Consider the following 19,720-nt stretch of genomic DNA (forward strand, 5'->3'; position numbering starts at 1 on the left):
GCGGATTGTGCTGTGTTTCTATGGAGATCTCAGTGTAGCTGTCATTACGGCCCATTGTTTTTTGTTTTTTTTTCAAACTCCAGGCCTCCGCTCAGGTCATGTGACTGAAAACTGTCAATTGCATTAGACTTATATTAGACTATATTAGACTTATATTAGACTGATAGGCAAACAGACAGATTAAGCAAACGGACAAACTTATATTGGATGGATGGACAGACAGTCAGACATACATGTTAGACAGGCAGACAGACAGACAGACAGATTAAGCAAACAGATATATATTGGATGCATGGATGGATGGATGGATATCATAAATATGACAGATGGATGGATGGATAAATAAGCAAACAGACATATATCAGACAGACAGACAGACAGATAGATAGATAGATAGATAGATAGATAGATAGATAGATAGATAGATAGATAGATAGATAGATAGATAGATAGATAGATAGATAGATAGATAGATAGATAGATAGATAGATAGATAGATAGATAGTATGAACACAAAGACAGACAGATAAAATCATGACTGTTTGGTGACTGGTCTTTTCATTTAGAGTAATTTTGCATGTGGTTCACCGACGTGAAATAAATTGTTCCGCCCTCTTGTTGCAGACACTGTCAAAGTCTATGCTTTCTAAACGATGAGTCTGAAAAATACTGTTGTAATGAAGCCAGGCAATTTGCAGAGCAGATCGTTCACTCACCGGCTTCAGCTCTCCGGGTCATTGGCCAGAGAGCAAGAGTCAATGCCAACTGGCCGACAGAGCAGAATAAAATCCAAAAATAAATGAAGAAAGAGAAAACCTTGAAGGAAGAGTTCAGCCCAAAAATGAAAAATGCTATTCACTCTCATCTGTTATTTCTAGCATGGCCCGAGTTAAGCTGAACGTCTAAGCTTTTCTATTAACGATACAGCAGTTCAGTATTTTATTTTGCTATTCTGTGATATATATTGTTAATTTTAGACTGATTAGGAAGATTGCTTATGGGAGTGCTTAATAAACAATCTACAAGCATAGATATATTCAGTAAAGAACAATACACAATTAAAAATAACAATGTTTCATCATTCTTTAAGTCTAGGTACAGTAATTGAATACAAATAAAATATCGATTTCGATCCTGAAATGATATAATGTGCTGCTTTAATTTTAATACATGATCTGTATGATATACAGTGCGTCCGGAAAGTATTCATAGCGCTTTCCGGATGCACTGTATGTCATACAGGTTTTTATTTTTAATAAATTTGCAACAATTTCAAAAAATCTTTTTTCACATTGTCATTATGGGGTATTGTGTGTAGAATTTTGAGGAAATACATGAATTTAATACATTTTGGAATAAGGCTGTAACATAAAAAAAATGTGGAAAAAGTGAAGCGCTATGAATACTTTCCGGATGCACTGTAGGTGTGTAAAATAATTATTTATCGAAGGACACACTTGCAATGTTAGGTGAAAATAGTAACAAAGTAACTAGTCACTGTAATTAAATTACTTTTCCACTGACCATGTAAAGTAAGGGATTATTGTCACTAATATACTTGCCTTAAATACAATTAATAGTTCTATTAGTAATTCACCAGTTCAGTAATAAACAATGAATTGAGTAAGACAGTAATGATAAAACATGCTTTGAATGAAATGCAGTGTCATTACTTTGAAACATTTCCTGTTTTGAAACGTGATGCACAAATTTTCTTAAATAAAAAAAGTAACTAAAACTGCAATTCATCGACTTGCCTTTGGGGGCTGGCTCCAGGAAATCCAGATGATTTCTGACTGCAATGGGTAATTGGCCATTTTTACAGCTGATAATAACATGTTTACAGCCTGGTCCAAAAGATGGCTTTGGTGCATATAGCTAATATTACCCTTCATGACAACTGTGAGGGGGTGAAATTTTTTAGAATTCATCCGTTCCATTTTTATTACGTTTTATTAAATCTGCATAATTTAGGGCGTGGCTGCTCGCTGTCTCATCACCTCAGCTGATTCCGGCTGATTAGCCGCTGAACTTGGCATATTCATCGTATTTTTGTTTTGTTTTATGTGGCTTTACACAGTCAGTTGTCTTTTGGAATTTCAAACGAACCCTGGAGTGGTTTGTTTCCGGTGAGAACATGATCCGAACTAAAAAAGACCCAACCGCAAAAAGTACTGCACCTTTTTGGACTTATCCAGCTGCTGTAGGCCAATGTGCTATGCATTATGGAATGTGGAGGAAAAAAATTGTTGACAGCATTTTACCAACAGAGAGAGAGAGAAAGAGAGGGAAAAACATTAGGTAGTATTGAAAAACTTGGTAGTATTTCCAGAAGATGACCATGTCGCAGTTTAGCTAAATTAATTCACGCCTCCTCCTGAAGTGACATGCGATGCATTAAAACATTTTCCAGCCGCAGCCGCGCTTCATTCTCTAAACGTATAGTTTGTCTAAAGTGACGTATATGAACTGTATAGTACACTATGACCAGGGATACAATCTGTCAGCACAGTCATTCCTCCATAGTAAAAAGCGACATTGTGTGTCTGCCGGTTTGTTTACTTGCGGGAGGTTCATTGGCATGTAAACACACATGAATTCTGACCAATTGAAAAGCAGTTTAAGTTTTAGTCATGATCATCATGGAGAAATGGAGTGCATGAGACTGATTCCTGAAAGACCACTGTGACAGATGAGTCCTCGCATTGATTGTTTGGGCCAGCCTGACCCCCCACTAGTGACCTTCTCACACCTGCAGCTTCTCCACGATAGACGTCCAGCTTCTCCACCCTCCGGCGCCTAGACTGCAGCTCCACACAGGAAGTTTGGCCAGAAGAATGATGGTCGTGTCCAACAGAGCCTAGTTCCTCTCAAGGTTTTTTTTCCCTTCACTTTCATCAATTGGTGAAGTTTTTTCTCCTCGGCACTATCACCACCGGCTTGCTTGGATCGGGACTTGTGGAGCTGCGCTTCTGTGGATTTTCTCTTCAGTGTTTGGACTTTCAGCTGTGAAACTTATACCACACTGAATTAAACTTAAAGGTGCAGTAGGTGATTGTCTTCAGAAACATTTTTTGTTGTGCTGGTTGAAAGTCTCTTCACATTCTAATAGTACTGATTATAGTAAATGATCTATATGTATTTTTATATTCTGGGTAAGGCATAAGACTAAAAAAAGTTCATCCAATTAAAATAGTGTCGGGGAGACATCTCCCATAATTCTGATACGTAGCTCAAGCTGCCTGTCAGCAAATGCAGATTTGAGCTACTGCACACCTGTTTGTACGCAGCTCTGCCGTTTGTGCATACAAGTGCTGCGCGTTCACGAGAGAGCGAGAGAGAGAGAGAGAGAGAGAGAGAGAGAGAGAGAGAGAGAGAGTGGTAAAAACATGCTGAATCGAAACTTTTTTAAAAACCTGAATTAATATTGGAGTTAATTTTGCCCGCTGGAGGAAGGACGACACCATGGCTGAAGTATTTCTTAGGCCCTGTTTACACTAACACGTTTTAGTTTTAAAACGGCGTTTTAGAATGAAAACGATCCGCATCCACTCTAGCGTTTCACCCAGCGTTTCTGAACAACTCTGCGTCTACATTTCACGAGTTCACACTTGCAATAGTTTCAGAATAAAGCGTATTTGGCGTGCTGTCCGGGGAGAGGGCTCTGAGCTCGGGGAAGACACCCAAACTCGAGTTATTCCTCTTATCAGGAAACAAAGAGGATAGGGATTCGAGCGAAGTATTTAGCCCGGCCCCAGAACGCTCCCCCCGGGATTGTAATGCTTAAGAGGTGAGGTGACGGGGTGGTGGAGGGATGCTAAAGTCGTAAGATGCTGCAGGTAAGAGAGCTTTGGTATAAATAGGGGTTTGGTCAAGAACTGATTGGATAATAGAATAATTGTCAATGACGTAATTGATACTGAAACTTCTGCGCATGCTCCTCCCGAAATTTGTTTATAAAACATCACTAAAACAGTGAAAACACACATCACGTGACCACACACACTATGGCATGCACTGCAGCTTGCTTTGAGCACGTACCCATATGAGAGCTATGCGCGTCGGACTGTTAATCAAGGATCTACCGCTGGATCTAATCTCACTATATTTGTTAAATGTGATATTTAATTCATCTTGTTGTCTATATCTAGCGACATATTCCCCGACTTTGGTCTTTTAGAATCTATTACTTGTTCTCAGGTAACGTGTTTTGGCTGAGCGCTTAGGTTAATATATTCATTAATGTAACCCCGGACACTGATTCTGCACATATGACTGATTGCTTGCCTTTATGTATAAACTTATTGTACATTATACTTTCATAATGGCCATTATTGATTATTAAAACTGATATTTAATGAAAGAGAGGGTATGTTTCGTATTTTCAATGAAAAGGAAAGGAGGGAGTAATGTTGTCGGCTCCATTTTGTTATAAATATGCATAAGGATGATGGTCATATTATGCAGCTACACGACGCCTCAACATTTTTGGTGTATATTAAGTTGCTAATATCAAAATAAAAAATTTACAGATCCTTATATGTTTTTGTTTTATTGTTAAGATAGTGAAACAGCATAGCCACGGTGATGTGAATGAGGTTATAAAGTACACAGTTCCCTTTGAAGACTTACCAACGATTCCTCAGGAGTTTGTTTTCCATATCAAACTTGCGAAGTCTGAACTTACAAGGAGAGGATGCAGGAATGAACTGTGTGTAGGCTACTTGATATTGAGGAAAAAGCCCCAATCAGATAGGTTAACGTCTGCAGCCCTGCCTCCGTTTTCAGATGTCTCCGTTATCCCCCATCAACACTGAGACGGAGCAGCAGCATTTTAGAATGAAAACAGCCTCTCCAGCGTTTCCAAAACGCTCCGTTTTCGGGGCTCGAAAACTCCGGCGTAGTGTAGAAGGATGGTGTAACCGTAGCAAAACTTGTGTGTTTTAAAGCTAAAACGTAGTAGTGTAAACGGGGCCTTAGACAGGTAATGCTATTTTTTTTTAACCATTTTTGTCACACAGAACTGATGTAGACTGGGTTGTTATAAATGGGTTACATGCAGAGAAGTGTTGTTTAGCCACTGAAATCTTCCGGCGAAAGATTTCTGTGACTTTTTCAGTTTCATAAGGGCCTTTTACAGCATCGATGATGTAGATTTTTATTTAGTTTAACAACAAAACATCAGTAAACAGCACTATTCCACCTAGCCTGCTTTACTGAGCTGAAGATGGTTTTAGATTCACATTGGTTCATTTTTGAACAATGACAACCTGTGACACGTTCCCTATATTGGTTACCGCTACTCTAAATATACGGTCAGAAATAGCATGCAAGTATGGCTTATAAATGAGTGTAATAATGAGTGTAATTCCTGCACGCCACTGGCCAAGCTTTAGCTGTAACACATGAAAGAGGGTTATGCCAGCCTGATCTCACGAGAAAACGTAAGTATTTTATGTTTTGACAGTTTAGTGGCTAATTCGTACGAATTCGTACGAGTTCAGTCGTACGAAATTGTAAGATTTTAAAAAGGAGGCGTGTCACCTAACCCCACCCCTAAACCCAACCGTCATTGGCGGATGAGCAAATCGTACTAAATTGTACGAATTAGATTGTACGAATTCGTACGAATTAGCCACTAAATCAAAAAGTTACAAATTGCCGTGAGATTGTGTTGGTTGTGCTGTCATCTTTAAGGTGCACATGCTCGAGTTTTCAGGAGGCCTGGCTTTGGACAACAGGGGAGGGATGATGTTTCAGAGATTCAGGCTAGCATTGTGGCAGATCATCTACGGCACCTCTAACTGAACTTCAACTCTGAAATCTGGGCTTTACTAGAACTATGTTAAGCTGCTTTGACACAATCTACATTGTGAAAAGCGCTATATAAATAAATAAACGACCATAAAATCAAAGAGTTTAATTTCTATTGTCTAGGTGCTGAGATTTTTATGGATTTTATGTAGTCGAGTAATTGATATACTAATTAAGTTACTTTTCAGACAAAAAAAAAAAACTAATTTAAACACAATTTTACAAAATAATTGCCTTAAATACTGTAAACAAATTCAATGGTGCTGTTAGTTATACACCAGTTCACTAATAAACAATGAATTGAGTAAGAAATGATTGATCAAATATGATTTGCATGTAATGCAGTGTATTTGAAACGTTACGTGTTTTGAAACAAGTGATACTCAAATTTTCTTACTTTTTTTAACAAAGCTAAAAGGCCCTTGGCTCAAAGTACAATTTCTATTGTCTATGTGTTGAGAGTTACATGGATGTTATGTTGTATGTTGTGTAGTCAAGTGATTGACATACTTATTAAGTAATTAGATTACTTTTCAGACAAAAACAAAGTAATTTAAACACAATTTTAATGACATAATCAGTAATGAATTACTTTTTTTGAAGTGTAACTTATCCAACAATGCAAACATGTTGCATTTTAGTCCGAGATAAGATGATGAAACAAGGCTATTTTTTGCCTGTGATAATCGCTCTTTCAGTTTGACGTTCTGCACGATTATACTTTATGACCGTGCGTGGGATGCCGCGAGGGGAAGCTTTGAAGGTACGATGCATTCATGAAATAAAAGGGATTGTGAATCAACCTCATCACGGTGAGCTAAGGAATGCTTGAATAAACTGTATCGTCACAGCCTTGAATGGAGTGCGCCTGCCCTTTCAAGATATCTGCAGAAGTGAGCGTCTGAGGAATACATGAATGCCAAAGCAGAGACACTGATTCTGCGGTGGATGCGGTAATCAGAATGCATGCATAATTCAGGCAGTTATATGGGAGTCGAGTGAACGCAGAGAAAAAAGTATGTGGGTGATGATGAACGCTAATTTAGTACTTTTTCGATAGCGCCATTCAAAAAGCATCAAGACGAAGCCAAGAAAGTTTTTTCCACTTAATTATATGGGTTATTCTTCTTCTTTTCCATGATAAGCAGCAATTTGACACACACAGACACATAAAATGCCTAAAGAAGGTGCTCTGGCATGAAAGCTGTTCAAACTGAAGCTGTATTGTATCTGATTGACTAGAGAAAAAACAAAGAGGTCAAGATCTGGCTGATTATAGTATTATCGCTCGTACTGTAGCTATAAGCCAAAAAAGATATAGGTATTGGCAAATGAAACCAAAGTCCCTTTTAAGAAAAGTCAGTTCACTCACTATATTAGCAATGCCTATGTACAGCTTTATTTTACAACCCCAAATCAGAAAAAGTACAGTATATGCTGAACAACCGTGATCTCCAATCCCTCAGGTGCCACTGCATCAAGAATCGTCATTCATCTATAAGCGATATCACCACATGGGATTAGGATTACTGTGGCAAACCTTTGTCAAGTACCACAATACATAGCTACATCCATACATGCCAGTTAAAATTGTACTGTGCCAAAAGGAAGCCCTATGTTAACAGTGTCCAGAAGCGCTGTCGACTTTTCTGGGCTCGGAGGCATCTGGGATGAACCATCACACAGTGGAAATGTGTACTGTGGTCAGATGAAATCAGTAACTACAATCCCATGAAGCAATGACAATAATAAAAAAACCTGGAAAAAAATGCTGAAAAAACTACAGGTAGAACAAAACTTTGAAATGTTGCCTTGGCAACTACCCTACAATTTAATAGCAAAAATCACTAAAACCACAATAAAAATTCATTAAAAGTGAAAATATAAAAAAGGTAATGCAAAATATGTGATGTGTATTTATATAGCGCATTTATCGTGTATGGCTATACACCCAAAGCGCTTCCCAATCATGAGGGGGGAGTCTCTCCACACCACCACCAGTGTACGACCTCCACTAGGATGATGCGATGGCAGCCACAGGACAACGGCGCCAGTGCGCTCACCACACACCAGCTATTGGTGGAGTGAAGTGACAGTGATAGAGCTAATTCAGTGGATGGGGAAGATTGGGAGGCCATGATGGGCAAAGGCCAAAGGAGGGAACACCGAGGCCACACCCCTACAATTGTATTTTTAATGACTACAGAGATTTAGGACCTCGGTTTAACATCCGAAAAACGGTGCTCACTGACAGTATAGAGTCCACTTCACTATGCTAGGGCATTAGGACTCACACAGACCGCAGAAATAGTGCCCCTTGCTGGCTTCACTAACACCACTTCCAACAGCAACCTAGTTTTCCCATGTGGCCTCCTATACGCTTATTTCACGCGGCCGCCATTTTAAAGAACCAAAGCGAGGCTGTGGTGGGAAGAAACGCGGAAGTATAGGACCAGCACTGTAAACATTGCAGTGACATGCTGTGGACTACAAACCTCCAGCTGTTGCCGAGATTTCAAAATACAGATATGGTGTAAACATCACTTTAATATCAGTCAGTACGTTTAATTTAAACAATTAAAAGCAATTTAGCATCAAACAACATCACAAGCTCTGTAAGAGTAATATGCTCAAGTGTCCTCCTAGGCTTCAGTTCATGGCAGCAGGTAAACAGAGGGGACGCTTCCCTGCTTCAGCCTATGTAACTTGGTGAGCGATAAACACTGCAGTCCTCTTTAGCACACCCTCGTGTTGTCCCGGTACTGAAGTTTTAAAACAGTCTAATTCCCGCTAAGTTAATATTGAAGCGCCGCTGAGCGCGGATGACTCGACTGATCTTCACGGCTGCTTCGCGATCCAGTCTCCATGTATCTTGTGTTTGCACTCAGTTTACCGCTCTTCACCCAGTGCAAACACAGATACATGGAGACTGGAGCGCAAGCGCGAAACAGCCATAAGGATCAGTAGAGTCATCAAGCAGATCGCTCGGCTGTGTTTGTGCTCAGTAAACAGCGGAGGGTGAACTGATGACATTCTCGGCCAATCACAAGCATATCTGTTGAGCACGTGAACACAATGGCCAATCAGCGCTGTTTTAAGAAAGCCATCAACAGTGCTTTAAATGTTAGCGGGAAATTGACAAATTTTCTTTTAATTCAGTAACGTGACAAGTCTAATATAGTGAAAGAATCAGTTCATTAACTTGAGTTTGATAAAGGGCATCTAAAACATGTGTTTGGGAAAGAAAACGTTAGCTTACTAGTGCCGTTTCCCTTAACTTAGCTGAAAATGAGCTCTGATATCCCTTCATATTTTCACCATTCATTCAGAACGGACCTTCGGGTCACTCAGAAGGCGGTGAAATGATAAATTTGTGTCTCTTTCTATTCGCTGATAAGATATACAGCCAAGTACACAACGTTCTAATGTAACTCCCAACGATACTTCCGGGTTTCTTCCCACCGCAGCCTCGATTTCGCTTTTAAAAATGGCAGCCGCGTGAAATCAGTCTATTCTGACCAGGCTCAGCCCTGTGTAGTTTCAGTGAGTAACTGGTGTTGGGCTGCAAGGTGATATGGCTGTGGCGAAATATTAACACAATTATCAGTATACACTCTAAAAATGATGGGTTGTTTATACTTGTTATGTACAGAAATTCATTTATTGAGTAAATCAGGCACAAAATAAAAAAATTAAACTCATTTTTGAATGATGCAATCCAACCCAGGCTCATTCTGAGAACGTAGTCTCGGGGACGTTTCTGGAGACCGCAAAATACGTCCCGGGAGGTACGTATTTTTGCAGTTTTTGTTTTCGCGAGTCCGCGAGAGGCCGCTGTGCACGCTTTTTCCCCGCGCCGTTCTCGCGTAAGAACCGCTGGAGGCCGCTGTCGAACGACCTTCCGCCTGTCTGCCTGGATGACAGAATGATTGACCGTGCGACCGGCCAATAGGCTGACCCACCCTCCTCCGTCCCTAAACCCAACCAACGACGATTCACAAAAGCCGTCCAGAAAAAGAAAAGCCCTCGTCTGATTTTTACCACGTTTGCGGATTTTGACCACATTCTCACCCTGTGACGAACTTGTTCGCTTCATTTTTTGGATTTTGTTTTTGTTTTCTTACCTGATTTCTGGAACCGCTCTTCCCCGGACTCGAACCCGGTCGTCGTGGTCAGCCCCTCTCTGCGACTCGAGTCCGCCAGAGTACACGTAGAGCTAACCGAACAAACTGGTTGCAGCGGGAAAGCCCTCCACATGGAGGCGAGCGGCCGGCCGGCAAGCGCCGAAGGGAACGGCGTCACACCGCCCCGCAGCGTTCGCTTAAAAAAATGAAATGCAGCCGTACCTACCCGCGTCTACGTATTTCGCGGTCTCCAGAAACGTCCATGGGACTACGTTCTCAGAATGAGCCTGGGTTGGTTTAAACCCAACACTAGGTCAAATATGAACAAACAAAGCCCTGGGTAATTTTTTTAGATGGGTTTTGTCCACATTTGACCCAATCTTATGATAAAACAACCCAACAATTTTGAGTGTAAATACTAAAACAACAATTTTGCCATTCAAAAGAAAGCACTAATACAAATAGCTCTCTTCCAGAGATTACAGATCTACTTGGGCCAAAACTGTTTAAATAAAGAGTATTCCAAACATTAAATACCTATCTCTTTCCCTTCAGAAAACTGACTTTGAAGGCTGTGTTTTGCCCAAGCAACTCTTTCAGCTGGAAACATTCTTCCAGTATCATGTTCAGATTATTGAAGTGAAAATAATCGCCCCGCGAGTTTGCACTGCAGATTCCGCGTCCCACCCCGCACCATTCCTTTACAATAATGTTTTCATGATCTCGCATTTCAAACGGGGAAGATTTCAGGCAGTTTCCAGGAAAAAAGGGAGTATGCCAGACATCCAGCACTGCAGAGTGAAAACATGCCACAGCTGAGACGTCCATAGGGTTTGGTTATCCCCTTTGTTTAGAAATATTCCCACAGAACAATTTATGAAAAATGTGGCCATCTTGAATCATTAAAATACGCAACAAGAAAGAAAATGCACACAAAAATGTGCAGAACTACAGTGCATATGTTGGCTGTTTATTTTATACTTTTATAGCATGTGAAATAACTTTCCCGAAAATGTGCTCATGCACTTCAAGCGACAGTAGAACCATTAAACCGGCAGTACTGTGGAACGCATTCTGCACCTTTTATACAGGAAGACAACAATGCTCTCTCCTGGGAGTATTATTGGTTTAAAGCACTTTGCAATCACAATTCCTCAGAATATGTGACACCGAGGTGCAGTTATACGCAGCAAGCATTTGATTAAAACAACAGAGCGAGTGCTACATCTTTCTTGTGGCGCCGTGTAAGAGGATAAACATTCACCTCTACTGTTGTAATTCTGCACAAATCTTTGGGCGTGTTGTCTTTTAGTTACTGTGTGGACAGAAGGTGTCCTAGGGGGTCATTTACGGAGCAGGGGTTTATCTGACGTCAAAGCATCCCAGGCAACATTGCTGCCACCTGGGTCCTTGCTAATAATGCCCCAGACAAATCGAGCAAGTCTTGTGTGGCCCAGTGCAGGGCCGCAAAAACGTCACAGAAGGCTGCCAGTGCCATCCGTGGGGACTCACTGATGACGCTCAACCAGATCTGATTTCGATTGTCTAAGATTAGACCCGGTACTCATAGGGAATGAGCAGGTCTCTATTGAATTAGGCTCCCAGCTTGGGCGATGCTTTAAGGGAGAAATCAAAACAATGACTGTTAAACACTACTATTGTTATGTGTCAATTACTATGTTAAGTAAGCGATTTTGGACACAGCTAGTCACTTTTCTTTCTTTGATATGAACAGTGTTGGGCAAGCTACTTGAAAAAGGTAGTGAGCTAAGCTATTAGCTACTCTATTTAAAAGCTTAACTAGCTTAACTTAACTAGCTTAATAGCTTAACTACACTAAAAGCTACATCTTGGGAAATGTAGCGAGCTAAGCTAAAAGCTACTTTGCAAAAGTAGCTTAGCTACATTTAAGCTGTTTTTACAACTTTCATTTTAAATCGAAGCAACTTAAATCCAAGTCAATCATCTTTTAGTGATCAATAAAACTATTAATAAAACAAATGAGGCATAATAGTTCAGTTATTTACTGTAAATAATATGCTGTACCAAACAAAAACAAATTATGGTATATAATATATGGTATATATATATATATATACTCAGAAATAACTCCTCTCCCTCAGTCATCTTTCCATCAAGCAAATGTCACCAGAGGTGGCAGTAACGCACCAAAAACTTTGTTGTCGACTACCGTAAAACAGGAAGAAGAAGAAATCGTCATTCTCGCCATCATATGGATTTACATTCATCGGCTAGACACCGGCCTCACAGCTCCGTGAATGTCGGTGCAGTCACTTATTGATCCGCGATCGGTAAATGTAGCTTGTGTGGACGCTACTGCGCTACTTGACTAATAAAATAGCTTCGCTACTGAAAAGCTATTTGATTTAGAAAGTAGCAACGCTACCGCCACGCTACTGAGAAATGTAGTTAAGCTAGTAGCGTCACTACTAGTAGCGATGCTACTGCCCAACACTGGATATAAATAATTTGAATGAATGATGCAGTTAATCACTCATTAAGACAGAGGCTTGTCACTACCTACTGGTGGTTTTAGTGTATTTAGTATTTAGTACTATTCGCTGATCCCCCAATGATGGTTGGGTTTAGGGGTGGGGTTTGGTGCCACGCCTCCTTTTAAAAATCATACATTTTCATATGAATTAGCCACTACACTGAAAAAACGTAAAATAGTTACGCTTCCTCGTAAGATTAGGCTGTTAAAAACGCATATTTTTCTCTCAGTTTTGGCCTTCCGTCCACACTGAGATGGCGTTTTTAGGAAACAGAAAGTTTAGTCATGTGACGCAGTCATGTGATTAATTTAGCTAACATAGTGGATAACATTGTAAAGCAGATGTTTTGGATGCTGTTCGTTTTGATAGCTTTATTAAAGATTATTGTCAGGTTGTAATGCCCCATATTGCCTCTCTTCAAAAGACAGAATGTTTACTTTGAGCTGTTGTAACTCTACATTTTGCCACAACATTTTTAAGAGATGTAAAGTAAATAAACAGCAGGCAGATATGACGCAGGTAACAACGTCATACGTCTGTGTGCATGTGCAGTACATAAACGAAAGTGTCTTTTTAGTGTTATAGGATTTCCATTTATGAATTCTCTCACGTGGCATCATTGGATAGAAAAGTGTCTATTGGATGTGCACCTACCTCCTCGCCAACCGTTTTTCAAATACTGTGAATTTAGACATACTCGCAAACTGTTTTTCACAAACTCTATTGTAGGGATGTTTGCGATTTTTGACACAGCTAGTCTCTTTTCTTTCATTGATGGAATAATTTGAAAGAATGATCCTATTTGTCACTCATTAAGACAGAGATGTGTCGCCACCTACTGGTAATTTTAGTGTCATATTTTTTTAAGACTCCCAGCTCGGGTGCTGCTTTTAGGGAGAAATCAAAACAATGACTGTTAAACACTACTATTGTTAAGCGTCAATTACTATGTTAAACAAAGGTCATGTTCCCACTAATATGTTTAAAAACCTATGTTATCTCACGGCAATTCATAACCTTTTGATTTAGTGGCTAAGTCGTATTAATTTGTACAGTCTTATCATTAAGACTCTCATTAACACAGAGGCTTGTCGCCACCTACTGATGGTTTTAGTGTATTTATTTATCTAAATCCCGATTGTAGCTTGTCAGACAATACGAACATGATCCCCATGTCACACTGTAAGATCTCAGTTGTCATATCAGACTGAAGATGAACTCTACTCAATCTGCAGTTTGACGTCTTCAATCCATGACTAATTTAGTAACCCGTGTTTTGAAATGATACTACACAGAAAACATAAACAATCTGTAGCCCTAATCTTACTTATAACATGCCTTGATAATTAAAACCAGATAATGGTTTTATTATCTCGGATTGATCACGACATCCATTATTCTGCTGTCTATGAACAAACCAATACTCACAGACCACCGTTCTTAGTCTAGGATTATGTAATCTTATAGGATTTTCAAATTTTGGCTCAGATGACCAAATTGTAGCCGAAATCACATGGGCTGAGCTTAAAGGGATTTCACCCAAAAATGAACATTCTGTCATCATTTATTCACACTTCACTTGTTCCAAACTTGTTTGAGTTTCTTTCTTCTATTGAAAACAAAAGAAGCTCTTTTGGAAAATGCTAGTAGCTGGCACCCATTAACTTCCATAGTTTTTTTTTCCTACTATGGAAATCAATGAATACCAGTATTCAATAAAAATATCACAACCAGTACTCTTAAAAATATCATACCCTGCGTTCAATAAAAAACGTTAAAAACTGCATTAGGAAGAAAAAATATAGGCTAATTACAAATTTTGGGTGAACTATTTCTTTAAGACAGGCCTAAAACAGCCAAAATAGCAAGACAAAAATTGCTCAAAATACAGTTTTTAATCATTGTTCCTCCACCCAGAAAGTCAGTACATATTTTTTTTGACAACTTCTAGAACCAACTGCCAAAATCTTTGGCAGTACTGCATTTAGTTATAATTGAACACTCCGCTAATGATTTTATTTATATTTATAAACTACTTCAAGGAGTTTTGGGCTGTGTGTGCTAGTTAAGAGGTCAACCATATGTTAGCATGCTCCTAAAAGTAAACAGGAAGTAGGTACATGCATTTAAAATGAACAAGAAAATCCCATCCAGAAGAGCCAACCGACATTATACGAAAGACACAAGACATGTCACTTGCATAATTTTGAATGAGGAAAAGTGTAACAGTCAATATGGCGAATGAAGCTCCGCCTATTAGTACATTATATATACATACATACACACATACTAGTATATCATCAATCAATAGACTGACATTTCTCTGGGGGAGAAGCTCAGACCAGACGTGTGCTTTTACGACAGATTATGTGGTCAACAAACACACTGGAATCTCTGCGAATACTTGCTTCTCAGACATAAGAATTATATCCACATAAAGCTTGAAATCTGTGCTTTTAAATGAACACACTGCACTGGAAAAGTTTTTCAACGGTTTTTGGTTTTGTAATCTGTATGAAATGAAAACACGAGGTACAGCCCGTCCTGTCAAACACACATCACATGACAGCAACTACTCAAACGCCCACAAACAAAGAGTCACTGTTATTTCTGGAGGAGATTTGCCATCAAAGCCAAGTTGTGGATTACTTCAGAAGACCAGAGCGATTTGACGAAGTATTATCCAGAGGATGCACAGCAAAATCACGGGTGTAAAATTTGCAGGCACGGTGTAAAATTAAGAGTGTTGACATTTTTTTAACACTGCATGGTAATAAAATAACATTGCTGTTGTTATTTGTAATACCGTGTGAAATTTAAGTGTATTTTCATGGTGTGAAATTTAAGTGTACTTTCACATTACACCCAAAGTGATGTAAAAAGCCACGCCTCCACTTAACGCCAGACCAACAGTCTGTGCCCGCCATTTTCTTCTACTCGAAGCCGAAGACAAAGGTGAAGAAAAAGCAGGTAAATCACATTCTTACACGATATAACTTAGCAAAATTAAACTTTATATCTACTTAGCATTACGTGAGTAGATGTCGTGAACACCTTTGATCAATTTGTTCCTTTGTAAAAATAAATCAGTGACATGTTTGTACTAATTTGATACCTCGGATCATATTTGCTTGATTTAAAATGAAGGTTAAGTTACCAACGCGAATTAATTACGTGTCCATAATTTACATGAAATTAATGAGTGTATTAAATTGTGAATTCATAAAACTACTTCCTAAATTGTGGTTACGTCAGTTAAAGTATCCCTCTTTACGGTGCGCCTTCTAATTTACAAGTTAAAAGCACCTAGTTGTTCATGAGGATAACACGGAGTATATTGTTTGTAACTTTAAAAACACTGAATTCTATGAAAATATGAAATACCAAGGTCACCCGGAGAATTTACAGGGGTTAGAGGAGTAATAGGCGGATGAATCCATGACGCACCCTTAAGCATACCTAGATGTGCCGCGTACGTTAGGCGCCATCTCACTTGCAGCGCGAGCGGGCGTCTCGCAACTGGTGCGTGACCAGAATTATACTGTTCAGCTAGTCGCTAGGTAGGTTCCCGGCTTTAAAATCTACCCTCGCCGAACCGTGTTTAAGGTGTTTATTTGACGGTGCTAGTTGCTGTTTTATTGTCTGTGGAAACTAGGGGTGTAACGGATCACGGTTGATCCGTGATCCGTGCTGAATACAAACCACAGTTCGGAACGCACATGGCCCGCGAATTAATCGCGATCTCAATTCAAACCCGCACAACATGAATGATAAATGATAATGATTTGCATGTTTATTAATTGTTCGAAGCACTGCGTTAAAATCTGCGTTTGATCGAGAAACAACCATCAAAAAATTATGTCACTGAATAATATTATATTATGTCACTGAATATATATATATATTTTAAAAATTATCCAGTTATAATAAACGAAGTTTTATGAGTGAATTGTTGAATCATTCATTGAAACTAAATATGATATGTTGTACAAGATATTAGATTTATATATTTAGCATCATCAGCAATTAGAAATATCATCAAACCAACATTTTATTGGGGCAAAAACATCATTCAGTTTAAGCACTTATGAGCAAAAAATGCTTGGTTGGTTTAAAAGTTTATTTTACGAGTTATGTGTTGTTGTTGTTTTTATTTTTATATTGGTCTATATTTTAAAAGCTTGACAAAACACCTCATATATATGCTAACTTGGTTTAAAAAAAGTACACTGATTGACTGTAATTATCCCAATAGTGAGAGTGCTTCATTTCGAAGAAATGCTGCTTCAAGTGGAGTGGGAAGCTGAAATGGATCCGAATACCAGTGAAAAATGACTTTGACTTTTGTGAATTCATTAAAGAAGGTAATTATTTTCAAATGTAGAGTAATTTTAAGTTTATTATTAATTATTAACATTATTACAGTATTATTTTCTGTGAAAATAAATTATTATTATTTATATTAAGTAGTCATACATTTATCCATTAAACATTCAGTGTATTATAAATCGACTTGATTCCGAATAATATTAATCACACTTTTTTGCACATAGTAATGTTAACAAATCTTCGTACAGTATTTTTCTTTACAGTTGACTTTATCTCCTACTGATCTGAATAGTTATTTATTTAAACATATTGTATTAGTTTTTTACATTTACATTTAGTCATTTAGCAGATGCTTTTATCCAAAGCGACTTACAAATGAGGACAAGGAAGCAATTTACACAACTATAAGAGCAGCAGTGAATAAGTGCCATAAACAAGTTTCAGGTGTGTAAAGTCTAAGACGCAAAGCTTTAGTAAAGTAAGTTTTTTTTTTGAGAGAGAGAGTACAGTTAGTGGTATAGCCAGAGTTTTATGTGTATTGCATTAGAAAATACTGTCCAGTGATTAAATTGTTGTCATTTCAGTATGTTTGAACATGTAATCAAATTGTATTTTCTACTTTTAAGCTTCAGCAAAGTTTAACTTGCCGCATGGAGGGAATGTGGTTCTTAAGGACTCTGCAGGAGTTGATGTTTATGCTGATATTTTTGATGAGCTTGTGAGAACATCTAAGGTGTCCTTCATAATTTTGGATTGCGATACAGCGGGTAAGAAACTCATGACCTGCTGGCATGTTAAAAAATATATGATCGTTTGCATTCTCAAACATCTTTCTTCACAATACATGATGCAAGCATCGGTTTTTGTAATGTTTATGTTGTCTTGTGTGCTGAATGTGATTCTAAGATAATGCTCCACAAGCTGAGACCGATTTCTCTGAGCCGTCATGTCCAGAGTTGTCATTTTCATCAGAAAGTTTCGATTACACAGTGATTCCACAAAAAGCGATTCTTAGAAGAACCTTCTGACTGCAAGTTCTCAAAACATGTGAGTTATCTTTCCTCCTTGCTTAAATTTTATACTTAAATGATATTATTGATACAGTATAAAATTTTCTTACCAACATTAGTATATCAAAGACTAATTGGTATATATAAGGTTAATTAGCATTCATCCCGTTTTTTATTTTTATTTATACAGCTAGTTTATGCAGCACTGCACTCAAAACCAGGAGGCTCTGATATATTGAAGGAGTACGAACAAACAAAGAGTCTGTCTGACAAGACACAAAGGAAGCTGGTAAACATCCTTGTGGCTGATATGGTAGAGACGCATGGGTAAGTGACCCCCAAATAAAAGTCTATATTGCACTGGTATTTTAACAGTAACATTTTCTATGCATCTTCTTTTTTTTCATTCTGTGGTGTAGGAGGATTCCACCAGTCAGTATCTGTGTAAGCTATGCTCTTGGAATCATTACTCTTTTCCCCAATTTGAAGGATATGTTCTCACCGACTGGTTATGCAAGTAAATACTGTACATAGACCATACACTCTCTCTTTATTTCAGCACATATCTGATGTCTAGTCATTCAAATTATTTACGTTTAAGTGTTTCAAAGCAATGTAAAAGTAGGCAGATGATTTATCTCAGATTTTTTGGCATTATCTTAAAAAATCTGAAGTATTGTAAACCTTGTCAAATGTGTCAAGCTTAGAATACTGTTATTGGTAACTGTAAGTGTCATAATTATATATTATTTCATAGTTTGGGTGGTGCATTGTTTTTTATGCACAGAAATTCTGTAAACAATATAATATTCTGCAAAATTGTGTCCATGTGATACTGCCTGGGCCTGAAACATTGATGACTTATAGATGCTAAATGTTTGACAGGAACAGTTCTACGATCCACGCAGTGGCCAGGGTTACATTGCCTACAGACTGAAAACAACTGAGCAGCTGTCAGGTGATGAATGCACAGAAGCTGCATCCATGATAAAGCAATCAATGGACGCACAAGTTATTAAGGATAAAATGAAGACAACATTCAAGTACAGACAGGATTTGATGCATGATCCAGACAAATCTTCACTCATCCTTGATTACTTTCCCCGATTTTTGGATACAAAGGCTTGGTGAGAAATATAAAAATTTGTATGTTATTTGTATATTTAATTGTAATGTTTGTTATTGACTTGATTTCTCTGTGTGATAGATTGACCAAGACTTAACTATGCTTTTTGGAGATGACATTTCAAGCAAGTTGCCCAACATTCTACAAGCCAAGAATAATTGCTGACTGCAAAAACCTGCATTATGGTGCACATGTGGATGACCTTTTGTCTGCTCTGGAGGAGTCTGATTATGGTAAGTATAAATGTTGTTGTTTTTTCTTAAGCTGGTATAAGGTTTAACTGAATGCTCTATCCTAGGATGGGATGGTGATGTGGCTACTATTTTCTTGCTCCATCTCTTGCCTCAAACTGTAAAAGGAAGGAAGACTGGGAAAATCAGTGCTACAAAAGCAGCTGATCATGTTGTAAAGTTCATCAGTAAAGTTCTTGTAAGATTTACTCATTTAGTCTTGACAGCAGTTGACGTAATCTGTGTATCTGCATAGTCGTCATATAGAGGTTTCAACATATAGAACTGAGCAGAAAACTTCAAATCTTTTTACATCTCACATTAAAATCTTACTACATCTACAATTTAAGGGGGAAACAATGTTTCCATAAATGCATTACAATAAGATTTAATTTGTTACTGATGCTATTTAAATACACCGAACAATACTTGCATTGCATTTAATTTTGGTTAATGTACATTAATACTTTTTAAAAAATATATATATGTTTGTGTTCGTTGCTCATATGTCACACACCTCAGAATGAGACCTTAATTTGTGAATTTGAACATGAAAAATCTGTCAGTTGTT

General features: G+C 38.3%; 1 long non-coding RNA gene across 2 annotated transcripts; it reads left to right on the forward strand.

Moving 5' to 3' along the window:
- Window positions 1-16,540: 16,540 nt before the first annotated feature.
- Window positions 16,541-19,344, forward strand: LOC130235048 (uncharacterized). Of its 2 annotated transcripts, none has more exons than XR_008838358.1 (8): window positions 16,541-16,818; window positions 17,410-17,550; window positions 17,690-17,830; window positions 17,984-18,120; window positions 18,213-18,310; window positions 18,679-18,920; window positions 19,001-19,152; window positions 19,218-19,344. It is a non-coding gene; the product is annotated as an uncharacterized LOC130235048 (long non-coding RNA). The 2 variants fall into 2 exon arrangements; XR_008838359.1 differs by having other exon boundaries at window positions 18,213-18,237.
- The last annotated feature ends 376 nt before the right edge of the window (window positions 19,345-19,720 follow it).

Source organism: Danio aesculapii, chromosome 9, assembly GCF_903798145.1.
Source record: "Danio aesculapii chromosome 9, fDanAes4.1, whole genome shotgun sequence".
NCBI classification, from domain to species: Eukaryota; Metazoa; Chordata; class Actinopteri; order Cypriniformes; family Danionidae; genus Danio; species Danio aesculapii.